The sequence below is a fragment of the Apodemus sylvaticus genome, chromosome 1 (genome assembly GCF_947179515.1).
Source record: "Apodemus sylvaticus chromosome 1, mApoSyl1.1, whole genome shotgun sequence".
In the NCBI taxonomy this organism is placed as follows: domain Eukaryota; kingdom Metazoa; phylum Chordata; class Mammalia; order Rodentia; family Muridae; genus Apodemus; species Apodemus sylvaticus.
In genome coordinates this window covers 180,954,392-180,962,938 of record NC_067472.1, presented here as the reverse complement: position 1 = coordinate 180,962,938, position 8,547 = coordinate 180,954,392, and positions in this window count along the sequence as shown.

The window sequence follows — 8,547 nt, the reverse complement described above, 5'->3', positions numbered from 1 at the left end:
CTTCACATCCTAGCTGATCTCAGTGCAGGGCCTATATACTGAGTCAGTCTAGCCTGTATCTTTACACACTTCTGCACCAACATTCTTTAGAAATAAATGACATTATTAGCGCTAAACTAATATCCTGTTGCTTACCGTGCCTGATACATGACCTTTTTCATTTTCTTTTTCCTTGGAGCTCCTAAATTCAGACAACATAACTCATTATGCCTCTCTGTTTCCAGTTATATTCCACATTGGCACCATATGTAGAGTCCAGCTCATACATCCTAACAGCAGGTTTCCTGGAATTAGAGATGGGTATTGGAATGGGGGACAGAGAAAACACATGGAAAGACACAAAAACACATGGCTTCTGGTTCAAGTCTCCATATATAATGCTCTCTTTCCCAACCAGCAAAGGCAGACCAAACCCCTTCCCTGAAGGCTGGAAACTGGTTCTTCTGGTTCTTCAGGAAGTGGGTGGTCAGGTTGCTGGCTGCTATTCTTGAGAGCAGTGGGCAGGTGGAGGTCACAATTCCTCCCATCTATTCTTGAGAGCAGTGGGCAGGGGGAGGTGACAGGGGCCCTCCCCTTTGATCACTAATTGAGAAAATGCCTCACGGTTGTATCTCATGGAGACACTTCCCCAACAGAAATTCCTTTCTCTGTGATAACTCCAGCCTGTGTCAAGTTGACACACAAAACCAGCCAGTAGAGAGTGAGATCACTGGATTAGTGTTTCTCTCCACTGTGTGTCAAATACCTGACAGAGATAGCCTAGAGAAGGGATAGTTCATCTGGCCTCAGCCTCCAGAAGTGTCAGTCCAACATAGCAAGGGATGAAGGATGGCCTGGTGGGATGGCAGTTTGGGTGATGGTAGATCAGGGAGCAGAAAGAAGGCCATGCTGGTACTTTCTGGTTCTCTCCCTTTCCCCTTCAGGCTCCTACTCTGCAGCCTGGTGTTTCATACTATACAATGGGCCTTCTATGCCTCAGCTAATCCTCTTTGAAAATGTCCTTGCAGAGGCATTCAGAGCTGTGCCTCCTTCGAAGTGACTCTAAATCTAGTCAAGTTGACCAGTGAAGTCAAGCCATGAGGCTTGGAGGAGGTGAGGGGAACTGCCAACGGTCTAAAACTTCCACTGTGCAAATTAACACATCTCTAGAGGTCTGGAGCATTGGCTCAGTGGTTAAGAGCACTGTCTGTTCTCTTGGAAGACCCAGGATTGATACCTAGCACCACTCAGTTCCAGGGGATCTGACTCCCTATTCTGATCTCCATGGGGATCATGCATGCATGTGACTTACAGACTCACATGCAGGCAAAGTATATCTATATACATAAAATAAAAATAAACAAATCTTCTTTAAAAGACTTATTATATCTGAGTACACCGTAGCAGTCTTCAGACACACCAGAAGAGGGCATCCAATCCCATTATAGATGGCTGTGAGCCATCATGTGGTTGCTGGGATTTGAACTCAGGTCCTCTGTCCAGAAAAGCAGTCAGTGCTCTTAACCACTGAGCCATCTCTCCAGTCCCTAAGTTTTTTTTAAAGGTGTCTAGGGGTCACATGCTTTAATTCCAGCAGAAGCATGAGGATATCCTTGAAGACAGGTGACAGGTCACAGAAGATGGGGACCTGGAGCAAACTGCACAACCCTTTGTCATTTGTACTAAACATCCTGCCTGTCACACTTCAGTTAGTTACCAGGAAGCAAAGCTGCAGAAGCCCGAAAGCAAAGTCAAGGATTTGCCTGAAATGATGGATCAGGTCTTTGGTGGATTTGCTCTTTGTCCCCATTGTGGTGGTGGCTGGGCCCATGGGCTGGGTTTTAAGATCAGAATGGAGTCTCTAACACAGCTTATGTTGTGCTGAGGTCTGAGACTTGTTACAATGGATTCTAGGAACCAAACTCAGATCCTCTGCAAGGGCACCACATGTTCTTTTGCTGTTGCTGTTTTGTTTGTTTGTTTGTTTTTGTTTTGTTTTTCAAGTTATGGTTTCTTTGTGTAGCCCTGGCTCTCCTGGAACTCACTCTGTAAACCAGGCTACACTCAAACTCAGAGATCTGCCTGCCTCTTCAGAGATCAGCCCCAGTTAAGTGCTTTCCTTTATAGAAGATGCCTCAGTCATGGTGTCTGGTCACAGCAGTAATACCCAAACAAAGATAGAAGTAGGTACTGCAAGTAGTGTAAAAGGCCCTGAAGTAGGGGACCCCCAGCCACAGGAAAAGGCGATGCCCCCAGAAATTCATGAGAGACCATCTCAATGCAAACGCACAAGGTTTATTGAGGAATCCAGTGCAGCACTAGAGATGAACCTTATAACCCATGTAAGGTCAGAAGAGTTTGACCATGACCTGTGGTTGTCGGGGGTTTTTATAGGAAAAAACTACAAAGAAACGGGGAGGTTTGACAATGCATTAGACATCCTGTCAATGATTCAATACCCCCATAAACCCAAGAATAATAGAGAAGCCAAATAACCTCCGGGGATGATAACAGGTTATCTAGAGCAAACATTTACACTTTTAGGATATTGTATGGCTAAACATTTAACAGAGCACTAAATGCTTCAGGGATGCTATATATGTAACAGAGCACTAAATGTGTCAGGGACTTGGGGGGACTAGAGCAAACAGGCAACATTCTTGGGCCATTATGTGGTTGAATATTTAGCAAAAGCTCTCAGTGGTGTAAAGAAGCTGGCAGGCTAGGTCCAGGGTCAGGGATTGCTATCTTCTGGGGTAATCTCGAAGTCAAAGCTGGAGGCAGAAAGGCAAAAGAGCAAGTTTGTAGGTATTAGGCTAGCAGCTAGAAGTCTAAAAATATCGAGGTAGGGCTCATATTTTGAGTTAGGGTTTCACATTCCTCCCTTTTTTATTTCTTAGTTCTGATCATAGAACTACAAAATTAAGTTTCTGATTCTATTGTTCTGACCTATCTTTTGATACTGTTGGCATAGCACAAGAATTTGTACAGCATTTACTCTCTGGTGAACAAAAGCAATTACTCGGTTGATCACACAAGGCCCTATGGTAAGCAAAAGAAGTAATATTATTAGGGGGCCCATGAGGGCTGAAAACAAAGTAGTCATCCATGGAGAGCTAGTAAACCATCCTTCATATCAATTTTGAGCATTTTCTCTCTCAAGTCGGAGCTTATTAAGCCTTTCTTTTAGTTTGTTCATTGAATCTTTAACTGCCCCTGAATGGTCCACATAAAACAACATTCTTCTTTTAGAGCTGCACATAACCCTCCTTCTTTAAGAATAACAAGTCTAAACCCCTCCTATTCTGGAAAACAACCTCAGATAAGGAAGAAAGAGACTCTTGTAGTTTTGATATTGAATCTTGTATAGCTTGTAAATCCTGATCCATGGCATCTTGCAGGTTCTTAAAGCCTTGCTGTCTGGCACTCAAAGTGGTAGCTCCTGTCCATATGCCTCTGATACCTGCTGCTAGCCCTATTCCCAGTAAGACTGCTAACATGAGGGAAGCGGGTTCCTTCTTGACTCTTGTTGGTCCTGTATCACAGGCTCCTATGACTACTTCTTCAGAATGATAGTAAATATGGGGCACTAGCTGAATCATGACACAGAAATCCTTGGTCTAGTTGAAAACAGATGTGGATATGCCAGGGTTGAACCCAGTACTGCATGCCCACCAGCTGTTATTATTGGGAAGCAGGTACCGATTGGGTGATAGGTACTGTCTTACTTATGAGGAGTTTAGAATCATGGAGATGTTGCAGATATGTTGATGGGTGGGGGGCACTTTTCCTATACAAAACCCAGAACCAGAAACTTCAGTAAGAGTGAGCTTTCCCCTCGCTCCCCAGGGGCATAAGCTATGATCTGTGGTACTGGTTCGGATACCTGATATGGCCACTCCCTCATAGTAGGGGGGTCCCATTGCCAAGCAAAGCCAGAAGGATGTTGTGGCATCAGGGTTAGTAGCATTAAGAGCAAAGAAAGCACCTTGTATGAGATTAAAAAGTCGATCTCTGGTTGTAGGGGTCGAACGGGTAGTGCTCAGCGGTTCCTCTGGACTAGTTGAGCTAGGAGTGGCAGGGGAATTATGTGGCAGGGTAGGTGGAGATTTGGTAAACACAAGGGGGATGAGTGATGGAAGAATCTTTTTAGGGGGAGCCTTGGGGAGTCCTTGTTGTGTTCAAAACTTATCAGGTACTATAGAGACAGGAGGAAAACTCTCTATCTTGAGACAAGTCTGGGATGTAAACCTGTTATCCCATCCTGTCATATAAAACCTGAGTCCCCATAGGCATCCCTTATGCCAAGAGGAAAACTGTTTACCCTGGGCAGTAAAAGTGATATTAAGGGAGTCTGTTCCCTTAATTCTTCTATTAACCATAATCAGATCCCCTGAGGGCCCTGAATATATGGTACCAGAGGTTACACAAGACCATTGTTTACAAAAGAATTGTACTAACCCTCCACATCTGTAAGCCACAGCCCGAGTTCTACCATCCAGGGGACAAACATAAAAAAAAAAAGATTGCTGCAGCTTCCTCTGGGCAGGCCCATCTTTACATCCTGGGTGATCAGCTATATAGTGGCCCCTGGAGTTTACCCCCTGGTTAAGGGTGCCTTTTTCTAATTGAGATGTCTTCGAGGGAACCTCCTCGTGAGTCTGTTCTGGAATGTCCCAAGAGTCTAAGCCTGCTGTTAGGGCACAGATTTCAGGATATAAGGATGGCCACCAAGTACCAGGGGGTGCTTCCTTAGAGGTAGACCAGACCATGTCTCCCGATTGAGACAGTACTTGCCAAGTCAGCTTTAAGGGGCCATGAGGGTTGTTACTCTTCAAGGTTTGGCAGGCACAGCTTAAGAGGATCATCAGTCCATTCCAGGTTCCAGGTGTCATCTTGGGCTGCCTGCAGTGTGATCTTGACGTGAGAGGCGTGGATCCAGGCTAGGACACCATCAACTTTGACAGCAGTAGGACCGGTCAGGAGCACTAGAAAGGGTCCTTTCCACCTGGCTTCAAGGGTTCCAGCTCGGTGATGACAGACCAGGACAGAGTCTCCCATTTGGAACTTGTGGGGGCACCTCGGTGGTCCCTGTCTCATAGGCTCCTCTGAGTTGCTCCCAGGCATCCTTTCTGACAAGTTCAAGGGCCTTTAAGTGGGCTAAGAGGGGTTGGGAAAAAGAAGCATCAGGGTCAAAAATCCCTCAAGCTTCTGCCAAAGGGGTCGTTCCCCCATGGTGGAGCTCAAATGGTGTGAGTTTGAATTTCCCTAAGGTGTTCCTTACTCAGGACTGGGCAAAAGGAAGGAGGACTGTCCAATCTTTACCGCCGGTCTCCAAGGCTAATTTAGTCAAGGTCTCTTTCAATGTTCTATTCATCGTTTCTACCTGTCCTGAACTCTGGGGTCTATAAGCACAATGTAATTTCCAATCAATCCCCAGTTGTGCGGCCAGACCCTGATTTACCTGGGTAACGAAGACAGGGCCATTGTCTGATCCAATTACCTTAGGGATGCCGAATCTTGGAAAATTTTCTTCTAATATCTTCTTTGCCACCACGTTGGCCATCTCCCTTTTCATGGGGAAGGCCTCCACCCATCCTCAAAAGATATCTATGAAAACGAACAAGTATCTGTTACTATATTTTGCTTGTTTGACTTCTATGAAGTCAACTTCCTAGTATACTCCTGGCCTATCTCCCTGCAGGCGCTTACCAGGTGTGCCTATATGATGTGCAGCATTGGTTAAAGCACAAGCTTTACAATTTTGTACTACCTCTTTAACAATATCTGAGAGGCCCATGACATGATAGTCGGAGTTGAGTATAAGGTCTTTTAATTTCTTAGCTCCCAAGTGGGTCAATTGATGTAGATGGTGACGTAGTGTTGTCCCTCTTTTTGGGGTAAGATAGATTTCCCATCTTCTGTCTCTGCTACTCCATAGGGGGTGTAGTTATGTACTATTTTTAATCTTTCTATCTGATGGTGATCCTCAGGAATGTATCTGAAACTGGCCTCTCTGATGTCATAATAGTTTTTGGACTCTTTGGCCCCTTGATTATTTGTAAGGATCATGGTCCCTTGGGCCACTTGTTTGCCCACCATGTCAGACATCTGATTTCCTCTAACAATGGCATCTTGGCACTTTGGGTGGCCAGGGCAATGTATAATGGCCAATTTTTTTGGTACATGTATGCCTCTAGTAAACTCAGGATTTCTTCTTTGTTTATATTATATGCAAGTACACCTTAGCTGTCTTTAGACACCAGAATATTTATGGATAGTTGTGAGCCACCATGCGGGTGCTGGCATTTGAACTCATGACCTTTGGAAGAACAGTCAGTCCTCTTACCCACTGAGCCTTCTCTCCAGACCCCTCTTCTTTATTTTTAATGTCCTTTCCCACTGACATGAGTAGCCCCTCTGTTTGTAAATTGCCCCATGTATGTGTGCAGTGGCGAAAGCATACCTACTGTCCCTGTAGATGTTGACAGACTTCCCTTCTTCCAGTCTTAAGGCTTGGGTTAGTGCAATCAGTTCTGCCTTCTGAGCCAATGTTCCTTTAGGCAAGCTACTGGCCCAGATGGCCTGTTTTCCGTCCATCATCTCTGCCCCAGCTTTCCACTTACCTTCAACCAAGAAGCTGCTGCCATCTGTATACCAATTAAGGGACCCTGGCCAGGACAGGTCTGTGAGGTCCTTCCACATTCTGGTTTCTTCTGCCAGGATGTTCATACATTTGTGTACAGGCAGGGAGTCGTCTGCCTCAGGTAGTAAGGTAGCAGGGTTGAGGATAGCCCGTGGGGCAAAAGTCACTCGCTCAGTTAAGAGCAGGCCTTGATAGTGAGTCATGCGGGTGTACATCATCCACCAGTCAGGGGGCTGTCTGATGATACTTTCTAGGGCATGGGGTGCTATTACAGTCACCTGGTGTCCTAAGGTCAGTTTGTCAGCATCCTTGAGCAGTAGGGTTGCTGCAGTGATGGCTTTCAGGCAAGATGGCCATCCACTGGCTACAAGATCTAGCTTCTTTGATAGGTAGGCTACGGGTTGTTTCCATGGCCCCAAAGCCTGAGTCTAGACCCCTCGTGCAATTTCTGCTCTGTCATCCACGGAGAGGGTGAAAGGCTTAGTTAAGTCAATAAAGGCCAAGACTGGTACACTGAGTAAAGCATTTTTTATTTCTTTGAATGCTTTCTGGTGCTCTGGGGTCCATGAAAAAGCCCCAGTTTCTTTGGTGAGAGGGTAAAGGGGTGCTGCTAAGGTGGCAAATCCTGGAATCCATAATCTACAGAAACCTGCAGTGCCCAGGAATTCTCTCGCTTGCTTTGGGGTAGTAGGAGTGGGGATCTGGGTCACAGTTCTCTTCCTAGCTTCTGTCAACCATCGCTACTCCTCCTTAAGAGTGTATCCCATGTAAGTGACTTCTGTTCGGCATATCTGGGCTTTTTTATCTGAAGCTCGGTACCCCAACTCACGCAACTCAGTCAGCAGTTACTCAGTCTGCCGTTTGCACTCCTGTTCATTATCAGCAGCTAAAATCAAATTGTCAATGTACTGAAGCAAAGTTATTTGGGTGTTCTCTGATCTGAACAGAGCCAAATCTCGATGGAGGGCTTCATCGAAGAGAGTTGGGGAGTTCTTGAACCCTTGAGGCAGTCATGTACAAGTTAATTGTCCAACCTGACCCGACTCTGGGTTTCTCCACAAATACAGATCATGTGGCCAGTACAGAGAGGGCTGCCCTTGCTCTCTTCAATACCTGCTAAATGGCGTCTTATAGCTGTGGATATTAAGGATTGCTTTTTTCCATTTCCTTATGTGTAAAAGATAGTGAAAGATTTGCATTTACTCTTCCTTCCCTTAATCTTGAGAAACCAGACAAAAGATAGCAGTGGGTAGTGCTACCGCAGGGGATGGTGAATAGTCCCACTATGTGCCAACTCTTTGTGGGAGAAGCTCTTTTGCCAATTCAAAAGCAATATCCTGAAGTAAGATGCGTCCATTATATGGATGACATTTTGATTGCTGCCCGTTTGGAAGAAGTTTTGCATAAAGTTTATATAGGTCTGGTGAAGGCTTTAGAGGAGAGAGGATTATTTATAGCCCCGGAAAAGGCTCAGCAAAAACAAGTGATAGATTATTTGGGAGCTAGCCTACAAGATCAACGAATAGTTCCCCAAAAGTTGGAGTTGCGAGTAGATAATTTAAAACCCTTACATGATTTTCAAAAATTGTTGGATTAGGTGTTATTTAAAACTTCCAAATTATGTATTAAAGCCTTTATATGATATTTTAATGGGAGAAGCTGCTCTTGATTCTCCTCGAAGCTTAACATCTGAGTCAGGAAAAGTCCTGGAAGCAGTAGAGAGAGAACTGGCTGGAGCCTTCTTGCAACATATAGAAGAGGGCAAGCATATTGCTTTATGCATTTTACAAACTTTTCGGCAGCCTACAGGGTTGTTGTGGCAGGATGGTCCTTTGCTGTGGATTCATCAAAAAATATCAGCCGCCAAATTTGTTGAGTATTATCTTACAGCAGTGGCTTCTTTGGCTACTGAAGGTATTCTG